We start from the raw sequence: 15,576 nt of genomic DNA, 5'->3' as shown, positions 1-15,576 counted from the left end.
GATCTGAGTCATAGATAATCCACACCAAAACCTAAATTAAAAAGAGAAACAAGGCACCACCCTTCTGCCAGGGTCTCACCTCTCTAGCTCTACTCCCATCCCATCTTTAACCATGTCTTGTCTTATAAGTTCTTTTTTTAAAAAATTTTATTAATATGTTTTATTTTTACATTATTAACATTTATAGATGTTCCCTCTTTGGAAGAAGTGTCTTGTAAAAAGCAAAACAATTAAGTAGAACTAATAATAGTAACCTTATCTAAAAGTACATATAATATTTTCAACCTCCCCATGTCTATTTTTTAAATTAACAAAATCTATTTTCTTTCCTTCTCACTTCCCACTCTATTAGAAAAGAAAAAAAGAAAAACAAATTTCTTGCAAAAAATATGCATGCATACTCAAGCAAAACCATTTCCCTTCATGGCTATATACAAAAATATGTATGTCTCATTCTGCAACTTAAATCCATATGCTCTCAGCAATGGTTGAAATGTTTTTCCATCAGTTCTCTGGAATCAAGAATGATCATTTATTGATAATGCTTCTTATAGCTTTCAAAGTTGTTTATTTTTACACTGTTGTCATTATTATATATATATATTGTTCTTCTGGTTCTGCTAATTTCATTCTTTATTAGTTTATAAAAGTCCTCAAAATTGTTCATTTTATAATATTGTATTCCACGATAAATTGTTCTATTTCTGCTCACTTTGCTAGTAAATCAGTTCAAATAAGATTTTTCCATGACTTTTTTTTTAACCGAAAGTTTAAAAGTACTTTATTTTCACTTCTATGTCAAAGCTAGGTGTAGTAATTGTAAAGGGGGGATTCAGTTTAGTTTGATTCACATAAATACGAACATTATTCCTATCTTCAAAACAATTAAGCACTGACAATGCCACATGTTTAGGTAATGTTTATCTTTAAAAATATTACTGAAGAAAAGAAAATAAGATACTGGATCTAAATTCTCAGCTATTAACACATGTTCTTAACTCTGGGAAATCACAAATCTGAATTTATTTTTAATTTTAAAAATCTATAATTGAGCTTTATACTCTTTCTATGCAACTACAGTTTTTTCACCTCATTTTAAAGTCAGTCTTCACTTTATAATGTCTTCAGAATTCTTCTGAAACTTTTCAAATCATAATCCACTGTCTGATCTAGAGATTTGTTTTGTTTTGTTTTGTTTGCTGAGGCAATTGGGGTTAAGTGACTTGCCTAGGGTCGCATAGCTAGGAAGAATTAAGTGTCTGAGGTCAGATTTGAACTCAGGGCCTCTTGATTTTAGGGCTGGTGTATCAGATCAGTTTTAATTGGACTGTGTTACCTTCAGATTTAATGTCTTCACTGGTTCCATTGATTTCATGAGCATCACTTTCCTTTGATTCAGTATTTAGGTCTTCACTTTTTTTCTCAATTACTGGATTTGATAGTACTTTTTTTTTTTAATCATTAGATCCCGTTTGTCTTTTTCTTTAGATTTCCTGTCTTATGCTCTATCCTGACTTTTGCTTCTATGTTATATGATTTTTAATCCTGACTTTTTGATCTTTGGTCTTGACCCCGAGATCTATGTTTTCTTTCTGATCTCTCATGGCTTCTGCTTCTCCTTCGATCTTTATTCCTGCTCCACCTTCATTCCTCTTTTGTGATCCTGGTACCAACTGCATCTTCTGTAAGATTTGACTTGCATGCCTACTTCATGAACTTCTCCTCTTTGTCTTCCTCTGTCACGAACCTTCTTCCCCCCCCCCCCTTCTTCCTCTTCTCTTCCTCTCTTTCCTTTCTTGTTCACTTTCCCTCTCTCTTCTCATTCTCGATTTTCTTTTTTAAATGAACATCATATTCAAGTTCTTCACTTGTTTTCCTTAACTTTTCTTTTAATTCTTCTACAATGGCCTAATTTTTGGCATAGCCCATGTGTTGTTTTCCCATTGAGTAATCTTCTACTCGGGATTGAGCATCTCTCACTATTAAAAAGGTTCCTGCACCCTTCACAAACTTTTGTTTGTTTTTCTTGAACTGCAAAACTCTCAAAGGTATTTTAATGAGATGCTACTTTTAATTTCCCTGAAGCCTTGAGATTTGGGGTAATGGAGGTGGGTGCCTCAGGAATATGTTTGACAGTGAAGTCTTTGAGCAGAGCTGGAATCCTGGCAAACATCAGTAAGGGTCAGGGAAATGTCAATGATGTTGTGGATCTAAGTAATTCTCTTTGTTTTTTTAACTGTTCAACAATTTTCATCATTCCCTAGGCCTCTTCAGGTTTTCCTTCAGAACCCTATTCTTCAATTTGTTGCAGAAGTACATCAATTTTGTCAGTTAGAACTTCAATCTTCTCTTCATTTTTGCCTGTAGTCCAGATACTCCAGATGACTGCTGTTTCCAACTAGAGCCAAACAAGCAAGGCCTTGTCGAATTCTACACTTTACTTCTGCAAGCTCTGTAAATATCACAAGAAATCTTTCATAATCAACTTTCACAAAACAACAACTCTTCTCATACTGTTTCCATAGGTTTTCATCATGAATCTTTTCGCATGGATCTAAGTCTGAACAGGTATTTGTAAACAATTCAGCAGGACAAAACCCACAGAGGTAATATTTACAAACGTTCTCATGATTCGAGCTTCCTCCCTGGGGCTCTCAGGCAGTACCCCCCTCCCATTTGCATCCCACAGCTTAGGTTCATCCATTTCTGTAAAAATGGTAACTAGAAAACATAGGAATAGGTAGATTTTTCCTTACAATGATAATTAGTATATATCTAAAATCAAAACCTGCTATTACTTGCAATAGAGAGAAAGCAGAATTCTTTCCAATAAATTCAGGGGCAAAAGAAGAATATCCACTGACAAAAATAAAAATAAATTTTAAAAAATTTTAAAAAATTTTAAAACTACATTTATTTAGTTGTAAAAATAAAAATTTGTTTTTGGTCAAAAAAAAAAAAAGAATATCCATTGTCACTACTTTTATTTGACACAATCATAGAAATGCTGGCTATCGCAACAAGACAAAAAAAAAGAAATTAAGAGAATTTGTATTTGGGTGAGGAAATGGGAAGAGGAAATAAGGAAGAGATGAAACTATCACTTTTCACAAACAACATAATGATGGTCTTAAAGAACCCTAAAGAGTTAACTAAAAATGAATTTAAACAATTAATAAATTAAAGTAACTTGTAGGTTATAAAATATATCCATCCAAATCATCAACATATTTAAGTAATAACAATATAACTCCAGAATGAAGACATAGAGAAATTCTACTTAAAATGACTGTATAATGTATAAATATTTGGGAATCTACCTTCTAAAATATATGCACACGAACTATATAAATACAAATACAAACAAATGTTTATAGCAATACAAATCTAAATAACTGGGGAAAAAAATTGCTCTCATAATAGGACAATTAATATAAAAGACAATACAACCTAAATTAATTTAGCTATTCAAAGATATACCAATCAAACTACAAAAGATGACTTTATAGAATTGAAAAAATAAAATTCATTTAGAACAGAAAAAAGGTTTAAAATCTTAAAAGAAATAATGAAAAATAAATGTAAATAAAAGGGACTTATATCAGATTTCAAAGCAGCAAGTATTGCTACAAAGCAATAATAGATAAAAAAAATTTGGTACTGGTTAAACAAAAGATCAGCAGGACAGATTAGGTATACAATATGCAAGCTAGTTCTTTTCCTAAAAGATAGTGAGCTGTCATTAAGACTTGATTAGCTCTCAAGGCTAAAGTCCAAGACAAATCTGAATGGACAGTTTCTTGGTGGTCTTGATTCAGTTAGTGGCAGTGCAAAGAGTTGAGGTGTGAGAATCCCCTTCTGGTCAGTGCAGGTTCAATGTGATGGAATTCACAAACCCGAAATAGTAGTGGCAAAAAAAGGAAGTTTTATTGTTGGCATTGCAGAAGTCATCTTAGCTAGAAAGACTGACTTTCTCAGTAGCAAGTTTCTGGCAGAGAAATAAAGGTCCTAGCAGAGAAATCCTGGCAGAGAAATAAAGAGGGGTTATCGCTGAAAGGAGAACATCTTCACAGCGGGCAGGAGCCCTGGCAGGCAGCTATGCCAAGGTTCCTTGACAAGGCATGGTCCTGCTTTGGGCCTCTACAAGTTATGAGTTTAAAATTGCCTTTTTTATAAGAGATGAATTGAATGAAATTCTTTTAATGTTGTCACTGCCCCCAGGCCTAGATTTCCAGTTGAATGAGACCACTTAAGTTTGAGCTAAGTAGGAGTAGTCCTGGACTAATTTTCAACTCAATAGAGGATACAACTACTCAAAAGAGTATGTACTAGTCTCACCAAGATAATAGAATGAAATTATTTATCTTGATTCCCTGAGATGGGTTCACCCCATGTCTTCTTCCCCAAAGTCAGAGAGGGGTCCCCACCTCTCTCTTCCGCCCTCAGTCTTCAGACTTTTTGACATGGCTTTCTGGTCACTTAAAGACATAAAAAGACTCATCCACCTAGAATAAGGGCACTTTAGACCTGATAGATGTCCCAAGTCCATTATTAGTTATCATAATCTGCCTAAAGGCAGACTCATGTATATATTGTGTGAGGGAAAGGGGATGATCACATCTACTAGAGTTAAGTGATATTTCCTTGCTGATTTTTTTTATACCATGATTAAGTACATCTCCTTTTATTAACTATTGGAATAATCCATGAGTCTCTCATTTCAATCCAAAATTACTAAGGGTCTAGTGAGTCAAGCTCAAGCCCACAACCTTCAAGAGGGTGGAACCAAGGTTCAAATGGGATTTTCTGGAAAGCATCAAGGAAACACAAAGACATGTCAGTCTATGGTATATAGTCCCACAAAGATTTCAAGTCCATCGCTAATCTAGTCTCTCCTTATTTTATTTGCCATTGCTCTCCTTATAATCAGATCATCATAAGTCATGCTCCATCCTGCCTCCATGACATTTTTTATTCGCCTCCTTAACTGGAACACCCTCTCTGCTATCCTTAATTGTATAAATCCTTCAAGGTCCAGCTCCAGGCTTTCCTCCACTGTCCAGCCATCTCTGAACTTTCATCGTATTTACACTCAGCACTATGCAGAATAAATCTTATTTTTAAATTCTAATTTCTAATTACTTCATTTGATCAGCAATTCAGCACACATGCATAAAGATCTTATGAAAAGAAGTGAAAAATTAAAGATAAAATACAAACCTTTCCCTCCAGAAGAGATTCATTTTCTAACAATAGCTGATAGTTATGTATTAATTTATAACTTTGCTAAGTTATAACAAGTACTTTGCTAAGTACTTTCCTTTCCTTATTAGTCAATGAATACTTATTAAAAACCCACTGTGCAAAATGCTTAGGACACAAAAAGATGCAAGATAGACCCTGTCTTCAAGGAGCTCACATTCTAATGAAGGAGACAAGCAAACTATGTACAAACAAGGACTAAGTTCTGGATGAACAAAACAAAAATTAAAAAAAAAAAAAAAACACCAAATAACTGACAAAGGAAAAGTTGGGGCAAAATAATGACAAAGGAAGAGTTGGAGAAGGCTCCCTACAAAGATGGTATTTCAGTGAAGACTTAAAGGAAACTGAAGAAGCCAGATAGAAATGAAGAGTAATTCCAGGCATGAAGGATAGCCAGAGAAATTGTCTAGGACTGAGTGATGGACTATTGTTTGTGGAATAGAAAGGAAACCATTGTCATTCCATGGCAGAGTATTTGTTGGAGAATAAGGTGTTAGACAATTGAGGGGGATAGATTATAAATGGTTTTAAATGCAAAACAGAGGATTTTGTAATTGAGCCTGGAGGCAAAAGAGAGTCACTAGAGTTTATTGAGTAAGAAAGGTAAAATGGTTGAATAATCACCTTAATTTTAGGAAAATCACCTTTGTGGCTTAATGGAAGATGGATTGGAATGGGAAGAGAGACTTGTGGCAGGAAGGCTATTGCAATATCAACTGTAAGTTGATGAGGGCCTATACCAGAATGATAGAAAGTCAGATATCATATTTGTACTATGGGATAAAACTGTGAGGTATTTATTAGTTCTCTTTTTTATAGATGAGGAATCTGAGTCTCAGCGATATGAAAGGACATGGGCATGTTCACTTGGCTAGAGGTGAAATTAGAACCCAAAGCCATTTTGTATCATGGAATGATTGATGAAGAACTGATTTAAAGCTAGGAAGAGCTGAATTCAAGTCCTGCTCCTGACCCAAACTGTGTGATTCTAGTCAAGTCACTTCACTTTTCAATGTTTCAGGCAATTTTCTAAGATTATAAATAGCAGGGAAGGCACTGATTTGTATTGGTAAAAGGAGTTTCCTCACTGGGGAACTACCTAAATCAAGTAAATTATGGGTCCAATCTTTATCCTTTATAGCACTCTTTCCACTACACACTAAACTATCTGTTTGCTAGTTCTACTAGATTTACTTCAATTAGATTGTAAATTGTGTCAGGGATAGGAGGACCATATCAATATTTTGTTAAATTGTCCTTTATGGTCAGCCAATAAACATTTATTAAGCATCTATTATGTGCCATGTACTATGCTAAGCCCTAGGGATATTATAGAGAAAAGTAAAAAATAGTTTTTGTTCTTGAGCTCACAGTCTAAGAGGAGAGATCACATGCAAATAATCACGTACAACAGGCTACATAAAGGATAAATAGGAAATAAGCAACAGAGGGAATGTGTTGCTTACTTAAAAAGGGTAGAATTTTAGCTGGGACATGAAGCCAGGAAAGCCAAGAAGCAGAGTTGAATTGAGAGAGTATAATACTCTAACCTAAGCCTTCATCTTCTTAAACTAAGATTCCTAATCATTAAATAATTTGTTTGTGGGACTTTTGAAAAGCACATGAGTAGAAAATTCCATATATATTTTTTTAAAGTACCAAACATATTGCTTTCTATTTATACATTCTTCAGTTGATTGTTAACCCAGGTAGGGCAATGACCATTACTAAAAATAAGACAACATACAAATAAAATTCACCAACCCTTCAAGAAAAGAACAAAAACTGACTGGAATTGCTCTTAATATTTGTTCCAGTGTGGAGCATGTCATGCTGGGCTGCTCCAGTAGAGGTCATTGCCACTAGGGAAATGCTCCTAGAGATTAGTTCAAGGTGAAGCAGGAAGTCCAATGGGCTGTGTCTGAACTTTGCAAACAACTAAATATAACAGTAGATTATATTATGAGCCAGAATTTCCCATTCTTGACTCATTGTGATCATTGGCAAGGATTTTAGTAGTACTCATATTTACACTAATGATTCTGTTTCTTTTAACTCCTCCACTTTTCACCCCTACTCTTTATCATAGTAGCAGCTTGCCTGAGGATAAATAGCATCAGCTCTAAAGTTAGAAGACCTAACTTTCAATTCCAGCTCTAACACCAGTGCAAGAAAAGTCATGGCTCTTACTCGCCAACTTTATAAAATGAAGGCATTAGACTAGAGCAGGAATAACCAATATGCCACACATACACTCCCAGAAGATAACAAAAATAGCTAGCATTTATATTGTACTTTAATATTTCCAGAAACTTTACAAATATTATCTCATTTGATCCTCATAATAACCTTGGAAAGTACATGTTTTTATTATCTCTGTTTTCCAGATAAGGAAACTGAGATCAGCTAACTTGCCCAGGGATTTTGTGGGATTTATTTCCAATCAATAAAGCTACAACAACAATCTCTTGGAGAAGCATATCTCACTTTTAATTTTCTTTATGAAAAATTAATTTTGTTTTTTACATGCAAATATATAGGAAACTCTAGAGTTGATTGTTTTCACATTGAAGAAGTTTACTGAAAAATTTATTGAAAACCAAGGGGTATAGGAAAAAGGAAAAGATTGGGAATCCTTAGGTTTTTGAAGTCCCTTTTAGCTCTAAATTCTGTGGAAAAGGAAAACAAGCGGATCAATAAGGGATGCTCAGAGTTTACAAAACCACATTGAGCACTCTGCCCTCTTTAACATCACAATATCCCTATCTGGTAGTTCAAAGTATATGGCAGAAACCCCATGTGATGGCAAAGGCTGTGAAATGATTCATCCAAGTGGTGAAGCCAGCCGGATTTCTTTTCTTTTCGCAATGGAATTTTTCCACTAGGTTCTTGCTGTTCATCCAGGAGAATATTAGGAGTCTCCCTCTCTGTTTGTTTTTCCTGTTGTCACTCACAGATTCTATAAATATTTGTTGAATGAATGCTGAATGAATGACTGGGTAAGGTCACCCCTGTAGGGTTACCAGCTGCAGCCACTGCCCCCTTGGAGCCCAAATATCTCTGCTGAGCAGCTGACTGTCATTTGTCCTTCTTCTGAATGCCCTTGCAAACAAGGGAAGGTTAAGGGTCTTGGTGCTTTCCTCCTCTCAGTGGCAGCGATAGGGAGCCAACAAAATCTTAAAGCCATCATTACTTCTTTGAGCACCAAGCCCACTGAGTTGCTATTAAAGCACCTCAGAGGCCAATTACTCCAACTCTCCCTCATTTTGCAGATAAGGATACTGAGACCCGGCGGAGATTCAGTTCCTAAGGTTGCACAGGTGTGTGCATAGATGAGATGCTCTCACCCCAACCCAAACCCCACCCAATATTTCTCTAACAAACTGGCAAAAAAAAAAAAACAAGATTATATTCCCAAAAAGATTATATTCCTTTGCCTCTTAATATAGATTAAGAGAAGATTCAATCACTAAGTTGGTCAGTTGTCCTTTAGTTAGTCATAATTACACATTTCTGCCTCCCCTTATATCAAATGATAAATCATTCATTGTTCATTCTTCATTCCTTTAAAACTGTCATGTGAGAAGGGAATGCCATTTATATCACTTTGTTCCCTAAGTGCCAGTACCTTGTATAGGGAAGGATTTCCTTCACAGCTTTCTAAAAATCAAGATGGTCATGAGTCACCCCAATGGACAAGGTCCATGTATAATATCATCAAACAGCATTATCACATGACTTTTCCTCATGGTTTTAGAGAAAGATAAGGTCACGATAGAATTAGCAGCCAATTCTATTTAGTGGAATAAGAATAGGCTCTGTACCTATAATTCATTCACATTGAAGATTTCCAGATAAGCAACTCCTTCTTCTCTTCAACTTATATCCTTAAATGCAGTCCAGAATATTATCCATGGTATATGAATCAGATTAAAATATAAATGAGAAATAGTTAACAAAATAAATAAAAATACAATAAAACATAATATATATATATATTTTTAGTCATTATGTACTTGTAGGGTGCCTTATGTATAATTAACTCCTATTTCTATTTGAGTTTAATACTCCTGGCTTAGTTAAGTGACTTGCCCAAGGTCACACAGTCTGAATGTGCCCAGAGATACACTGTGAACACAGGTCTTCTGGTTGCAAGGATACCTCTTTATCCATTATACCAATGGTGTCAAACTCAAATAGAAACAAGAATGCTAAGTCATATAAACAGATCTTTATGTGCATATGTTGACTTTAAAAACCACATATTAACATTATCCATGTTTTATTATATTTTTATTCATTTTTAAAACTATTTCCAAATTTCATTTTAATCCAATTTAGGGTATAAAGTGAGTTTTGCTGGCAGCAGGTTTACTTTTGCCCAACGCCATACTGCCTTTCCTTAAAAGAACCTCTGTTGTGTCATTTGTAAATAATGACAATCCATTATCTTTTTTCTGCCTTCTGCCCCTCAATGCAAAGGGATTTTGCTGTCATGGGCTTGGCCAGAATGTTCTCTCCTCACTTCTATGGTTTAAAGAGCTACTATACTGCTGGCAAATAAAAAGGGGCTAAGGCTCAGCCAGAAAGAAAGCAGGAGAATTAATATAGAACAACATAAGAGTAGTTCTTATTCCAAAACAGTTTCTTTGAAGTAGCAAAGTTTATTCAGTAAGAGCTGCCAGATACTAGGACTGATTGTCTATTATAACTGTCAACCATCACTATCATCTACAACTCTTACTAGTACTACTAGATGACCTTAATATATATTTAATTTGAACCTCAAAACACCCACTATGAGGTAGGTAGTACCAGAGTATATCTCCGACACCTGAGCAAGTCATTTAATCCTATTTCCTTCAGTTTTCTTATCTGTAAAATGAATCGGAAGGGAAAATGACAAACAAATCTAGTATCTTTGCTAAAAAAAAAAAAAAAAAAAAAAAAAAAAGGAATTGTGAAGAATTGGAAATGAGTAAAATGACAACAACAAACTTCTGAGTGTTAGTCACAAGATTAAGGTTCTGGTGCCATTTAGCCTAATCCCTTTATTTTACACTTGAAGAAATTGAGACACAGAGAGGTTAAGTCACTTGTCTAAAACTAGGCAGGCAATAAATATCACTGAGATTTCAACTTTTGTTCTCTAATTCCAGAGCCTGGAATCTTTCTAAGTTTCGGCTACCTTCTAATTTCTTAGTCAGTTGGTGGTCAGTTCTCTTCCTCCCCTTCTTTTACAAATGTGCACTTTCACTACCCCTTTCTCCCTCTCTCTTCCTCTCTCCCTCTCTCTCTCTCTCTCTCTCTCTCTCTCTCTCTCTCTCTCTCTCTGTCTCTCTCCTTCTGTTTTTGTCTCTTTCTGTCTGTCTGTCTATCTGCCCATCTTTCTCTCTGTGTGTCTTGTCTTTTTCTCCATGTTTGTCTCTCTCCTCCCCTGGTGTGTCCCTTAAAAATACTCCCTTGGGATTTATCATATGTTCCTTATGGCTTACTACTCATTAAACAAAAGAAAAACCATTAAAGTTTAGTTTGTTCCTGAGCATAAGGATACAAAAAATGGAAAAATAGAGATAGAAATTCTGAGCCAGAAGATTATATAGTTTCACACTTGCATTTTACAGATGACAAAATTGAGAACTTTGGACTTGAATTAGTTTATCTAGGGCCCTACACAGATATAGGTCAGACCCAGTATTTGAAACCAGCTCTCCTGATTCCAAGGCTAGTAGTACTTTTTCTGTTATATTACATTGCTTCTGCTGTCAATAAGAGAAAATAAGTATTTTAAATAACAGAGAGAGAAATCCATATAACTAAAGATCAAGACTTTGCCAGAATTTTCCTGGGAAAGTTGTACGCATTCTGTTACATTTTCCCAACTAATCTCTGTAATCATTACAATGTAAAAGTTGGCTTACAATATCAGAAATTGGACAAAAACTAATGGTTAGTCATTTATTCATTTCCTTAAGAAAGTTAATAATTGACCTGCAGCAATGTTTGCCTTCCAAAAGTCCATGGCAATTTAGTTTATTTTGGTTGAATTATGAAGTATTTCTTTCTTCAACCAAATCCATAAGGTATAAAATGGAACATGAATGATCATAGCCTTGTACTATCATCCCTTCCTCTACCCATACTTACCTCTCACTTATCCCTGCTCTGTTTACATCCCCTATACTTAAAAGCTTATTTAAGTCTGTGCCAGCAAGAGATGGAAGGGTGAAAACTGCAATGGACTCCAGTTGAATCTTCATGAAGGAAAAGGGGTCAGGATGAAGAACAGAGGTATTAAAGAGTAACTTTTGGTAGCTATGTGAGGGTGAGAAGCTAGGCTGACTGTGTTCAGTCCACCAACCTGGAACCAAAGTTTGACTGTACAGGAAGATGGTAGTTTGAGCAGGCCAGGCAGAAAGGGGTATGGCAATCAAAGAGCTATAAAATTCCCTTGGCCCTTGATTTTTTTCCTCCAGATAAAATCTGTGTCCATGCCAAAAAAGCTTATCCCAAAAATATCTTTCTTGCTATTTAAGAGAAACAATTTCCTCTGTGCAGGGCAAAGTAATAAAGATAAATTGCTTCCTTTTGTGGATTAGTCACCAAAGAAGAAACTTTGACACAGGATTGATGGCAAAACTGAGGCACAGGAGCGTATAAGTGGTCTAAGAAATAACCATCTAGCCCTAGTTTGGTTTTGGTTGGTTTGTGTTCAATTCTAAAAGGAACTCTTAAAGCAAGATAGAGAATATTCTGGATTGCCTCTGGGAAATTTCCTAATACCTTTAATGTCTGAAACAAAGACCCATCTTTTAATATCAATACACTTATGGAGATATTGTATATCTTTAGAGTCATAGAATATTAATATCTCTGAAGCAATAATCTTGTGGTTCAATCAAAGGGCAATGAAGAGAAGCATGGTGAGTTTGCGTGGTACATATTATAAATATACATAGAATCCTGAACTTGAATGCATCGGGCATGAGTTCAAATCCTGCTTTTTTGGAAAATGGGTCTATCTTTTTAGGCTTCTGTTTCCTCACCTAGAAGATATGGATTGTTTCAGTCAGCATGGCATGTGATTAGAAAACTGGGTTGGGAGTAAGGCCCAGGTTTAAATTCAAAAAGACATGCCAGTGTTTTCTGTAGACAATAACATGGATTATACATACTGACTAGTTTGGCACTTTCTAAACTACCTCTGAAATTAAAGATCTGGATTAAAGCTACTTCTGGGTTGTTGCCCCCCAAACATATGGACTGAACTCTTTGAAGAAGACATGGGGAGCTAATTACCCCCTGCTAGTTCCAAATCTGTCTTTCCCCTTACTCCCAAAATCATGTGGAAACTTCCCTTAGACCCTTTGGGAGATCTGCATGAGGAAGTTTTGTCTGAATTTTGCTTGAGAAGAAATAAGGCTTGAATGAATTGTGGTATGTGTTTTTTGCACATAGCATGGGATCAACATTTCATTCCCAGTCAAGAATGACCTTATAGTTGTATGTCAATGAGCAGGGACAAAGTGAAATAATATCAATTCATATACAAATTTTTACATCTTTAAAAAAATATTTTTCATATGTAATGTGTCTTTTTTTTTTTTTTTGCTGCAATTATATATATCACATGATTTGGTACCAAGCACAGGATTTTGAATTGCATTATTTAATTCTTCATCATGAAAATTTACTTTTATCTCATTGAATATTAGACATACCTTTGAAGATTAATCCATTTTTCCCAGGTCTAGCCTCAATTATAGTCCATAGATTTTCAATGATCTTTAAATCAGACCATTTCCCAAGCCATGGAGACATTAAATAATAATGCCAAGTTGTGTTGCAATATTCCATCTCCATTTAGGAATTTCTGTAACCCCAGAGTTATTATTATTATTATTATTATTATTTTTTGCTGAGACAGTTGGGGTTTAAGTGACTTGTTCAGGGTCACACAATTAGGAAGTGTTAAATATCTGAGGTGAGATTTGAACTCAGTTCCTCCTGACCAGGGCTGGTGCTCTATTCACTTTGCTACCTAGCTGCCCCACCCTAGAGCTCTTTTGCTTCTCATGATATCATTATATTCATTAGCGTTCATCGTTATCTAGATGGGAAGAGAATTTAAAGGCACTCAAAAAGTGACAAATGCCCAAAATATTGTTGGGCATTTTTTTTTTACATGAAGATCTTTCAACTTGGACATATAAGTAAAAATTAGCTTTATCCAGTTTTTAAGAACGTAGCATTTGTTTTGTCTTGCCCAAGACAAGTGGTTTTCCCCTCATAGCAGTGTGATACACAGCAGGGGGTTTTTTGTTTGTTTGTTTTGCTTTGAGAGTTTCTTGTTTTTGTTTTTGTTGTTTTCTGGTCTTACTGTTCTTCCAATTACAGGAAGCTTATGTGGCATTGTAGAGGAATTATCAACAACTCCAAACAGCTACCAGCTCCCTCTGAACATCTTTGTTTTTCTGAAGATAAAGTAAGTTGTTTTAGCAATAGACTAGTTTTTCATTTTTTAAAACCATATTTTCCTCTGTACTTTGGTTTAATTTATACTGTTTCATTGCAGGTTTAAGCAGTCTTAGCAACATATGATTTACCCACATCAACAGCAACTGCAGTAGCTTTAGCAACCATTGAAGTATTCTTTTAAAGAACTATAACTTTTGCAAATTATCTTGCAAATTATCCTCATGCAGATCTCCCAAAGGGTCTAAGGGAAGTTTCCACATGGTTTTGGGAGTAAGGGGAAAGACAGATTTGGAAATAGCAGGAGGTAATTAGCTCTCTGTGTCTTCTTCAAAGAGTTCAGTCCATATGTTTGGGGGTAACAATCCAAAAGTAGCTTTAATCCAGATCTTTAATTTCAGAGGTAGTTTAGAAAGTGCCAAATTAGTCAGTATGTATAATCCATGTTATTGTCCACAGAAAACAGTGTTGGAAGTTGGAGAGGAACAAGTGATTGATGTAATGTCAAAAAATGGGGTATAAAAAATAATTTTGCAAATCTTATCTTTTTTTTTTTGGCTGAGGCAATTGGGGTCACACTTGCCCCCAGGGTCACACAACTAGGAAGTGTTAACTGTCTGGAGGTCAGATTTGAACTCCTGATGTCAGAACTGGTGCTCTATCCATTGTACCACCTAGCTGCCCCCTTCTATTTATTCTTAATGACCACATAATTAAAAGCACATCAAAAAAAGAGCCAAGAAACATATGTATGAAACAAAATCTAGTACTTAACCAACAGAAAGCTAATTTAAGATGGGAAAACCAGTTCAACTCAATTTCATCTGAGCAACTTCAGACATTATGACTCATCCTATTACATCTATAGAAGCACTGAAATATACATGCATATGGCCATTACTGTCACAAAATAAAACCTTGTCAAAATTATTCCTTGTCCCAAATATTTATACCACCATACGTATAAGGAGAGCAAATAAGTGTCTAGTTTAAATATATTCCTACTGGATAACATTTTTCTACTTTTCTTGTCCTTTGTGGACATTCATTACTTATTCAGATTATTAAAAGTTTATAAGAAAACATGACATTTTTAACAGGGACACTAGTTCCATAGGAACAGTAATAATAATCATAATAATATGGATAAAGTGATAGGCTTAGAATTAGAAGAGTCAGAGTTCAAATCTGGCTTCAAACACTCATTAGTTATGTGACCTTGAGCAAGTCACTTAATCCTACCTACCTCAATTTCCTCAGCTAGGGATAATGATAGTATCTACCTCCCAGAGTTGTTGTGATAATCAAAGAGATAATATTTGTAAAACACTTAGCACAGTACTTAGCACACAGTGGATGCTATATAAATGCTTACTCTCTTCTGATAATAATAACAATAATAGCAAAAAATAGCCTTTTAGTCCTTGTAGGACTTTAAAGGTTGAAAAGTGCTTTAAGTACCTTAATTGATTTGATATTTTCTAGTTGAAAATTGACTTGAACAAAAGCTCCCTAGTGGGACTGGAACAGAAGAATAACTTTGTGTTGGAAAGATGAAAATCCATCTAGGGAAGTTAGAAATGGAAGTTGGGAAGGAACAAGTGATTGATGTAATGTCAAAAAATGGGGTCAGGAATATTGTAGTGGAATTTATTTTGGACGTCTTAACAACATGATTGTGAAATAAGATTGATTGGAACAATATTAATCAAGAAATACTTGTTTCCTATTCATCTTTGGATAGAGTCCAGAGGACATAAAATAATATTCTACATGTAACATAGATAAAATGAATATTTGTTCATTTAATGAATAAATAAAAATAAAGGTAGTGAC

At 35.0% G+C, this 15,576-nt stretch overlaps 1 pseudogene; it reads right to left on the bottom strand.

Moving 5' to 3' along the window:
* Positions 1–1,224: 1,224 nt before the first annotated feature.
* The window catches only part of LOC127545258 (luc7-like protein 3), a 68,773-nt pseudogene continuing 54,421 nt past the window's right edge, over positions 1,225–15,576 (bottom strand).

The sequence above is a fragment of the Antechinus flavipes genome, chromosome 1 (assembly GCF_016432865.1).
Source record: "Antechinus flavipes isolate AdamAnt ecotype Samford, QLD, Australia chromosome 1, AdamAnt_v2, whole genome shotgun sequence".
In the NCBI taxonomy this organism is placed as follows: domain Eukaryota; kingdom Metazoa; phylum Chordata; class Mammalia; order Dasyuromorphia; family Dasyuridae; genus Antechinus; species Antechinus flavipes.
The sequence above is the reverse complement of the archived record's forward strand: the minus strand, read 5'-3'. Positions and strand labels throughout refer to the sequence as shown.